Source organism: Montipora capricornis, chromosome 6 (assembly GCF_036669925.1).
Source record: "Montipora capricornis isolate CH-2021 chromosome 6, ASM3666992v2, whole genome shotgun sequence".
Lineage (NCBI taxonomy): Eukaryota > Metazoa > Cnidaria > Anthozoa > Scleractinia > Acroporidae > Montipora > Montipora capricornis.
This window is the reverse complement of record NC_090888.1, coordinates 19,436,582-19,438,757: the sequence shown is the minus strand read 5'-3', so window position 1 is coordinate 19,438,757 and position 2,176 is coordinate 19,436,582.

Sequence of the window (2,176 nt, the reverse complement as noted above, 5' to 3'; positions counted from 1 at the left end):
TTGTGTATTCAAGATCAATCTGCTACTACGCATTCGACAAAATTGAAGTAACAAAATGAGAATTGTTGTCTGTCAAGTGAAAAGCTATTGATATCAGGAGACAATGAATCGAACCCAGGCCCTGCTGCTCATCGAACGAGTACACATACAGCACATACAATAATAAGAAATCCTTCTATAGGAGTGTTGCAGGCTCGATTAGGTCAAAAGGGATTGAAGGTACTAGAATGTACCTCAGATGGTTCATGCTTCTTTTCTTCTGTTGGCCACCAGTTATGCAAGGGTCCTTCCTATCACATGAATGAAATACTGCTGGAGTTGAATTCATCAGAAACAACCGTCAAAAATTTAATGGACCCATTACAGAGCAATTGTGTGTTTGTTTTCACAGCAACATACATGGTGTCATGCACTTATTGTGCAAGCAGTTTGGAATGTATTAAATGTTACTATACGTATAAATGAATCCATTGAGGGGTAGGCACCAGTAACTGTTAACCGTCCTATAAGCGGACCAAAGGGAACTACTGTGAACATTGGACATCTAGATGGAAGACACTATGTTTCAGCACTTCAGTTAGATTATTATAATGACAATATTTCAGGTTATGAAATCAGCGGTGTTACCAATGTTAACAATTATAATTCAGAGTCTGGTAATAATCGATTAATTAACAATGGCCAAAAATGATGTGAGTGTCAGCAATAATTTCTACAAAGCAGTGGCAAAAAAGAGTTTATGTGAGAGAATGTATCAAGCGGAAGAGACAAAATCACTTGAAGAGTTCAGGGAAAAGAAAAACAACGCAAAACGCCAAAACAGATCTGAAACTATTGAAGCAGCAAGGGAATAGGAAAAGAAAAGCAATCCAGAACATATCAGAGACCTAAACAGAAAAGCATAAAACCATTTAAGGAAAACTATGCAGAGCTCAAGGCTAAACCAAACTGAAATTTGTCAAGGTCAAGACTCTAGTAGACATTCCATGTCAAAAGTGATTCAGTCTTTTTCGTGATAAGATAACACATGGCCCTGAATATATATGCACTTCCTGTGATCAGTTATGGTTCAGATCATCTGTTTCTAAGTGTAACAGTATCAATTATAGTGATAAATATTCGCAAGGTTTGTTGGAAGAATGTATAACTGGCACAAAAGGTGTTAATATTACTGAATGGATCTGCTCTATTTCCTAAACCTGATGACATTAACAATATGACCTGGCAACATCAGACCTTATTCAAAATCACCCTGTCATCTGTGCAACGAACTTTGAACACATGGTACAGCTCTTTATAGAGGATGTGTTAAAGAGTAATCTTATGCCTATTGGAGAAATGGTATACTTACTTCACAGGGTTGAATTCCAGCAAAGGGGATTACCTCACAGACATGCATTATTTTGGGTATCTAGTTGCATATGAGAGCCTACCATGCTGTTACACAATTATCCAACTATCAATGCTAATGCATAAAGAAAACTTCAGCCTGCCAATTTTAAACAATCGCGGTAACTTTCATATCCACGAGTAACGACAGTGGCACTTTGATTGTGTTCTTGTTACGGTATCGTCTGAGGTTCCATTAAGGAAGGGGGGGGGGGGGGTGGGGGTGTGCCTTAGTATCCCGTATGCTATTAATTTTTGGTCTAAATATCTTAATTCCTTAAAGTGCCCCTGTGATCAAAAAAACCACTTCCTTTTTTCCTTCAGATTTTGAAAGTGTGTTTGCTTAACACCTGACTGGCCAAATTTTGAGCTTTGATTTTTATCCAAAGGCCGTTTACTTTGAGTGTAAGTTTTGGATTTCACGGTCTTATTAGATATGCAAAGCGTGAGTTTAAAAGTCTGAAAGCCCAAAACCCCCGTGCTGCATATTAATTCTGTGGCGTACACACGTATTGCATTCTTAAACTAGTGAGCCTTTGACGTCATTTTCTCCTCGATCCAGCTCTCTCAAGAACATAATGTCAGTAATGGCGGACCATTAAATAGGAAAATTACAGTTAAAATAAAGAGGTGTCTTTTTGAAATCAAGGCTTAAAACGTGGGTCACTTAATAGTGTTTTGTTAACATAGTTTTGAAATCCAAAGAAAAATATGAATTGATTTTTTGGTCACAGGGGCACTTTAATTTTGAGGACAAGCTCTTAGTCAAGGGCATTATCAGCCAACA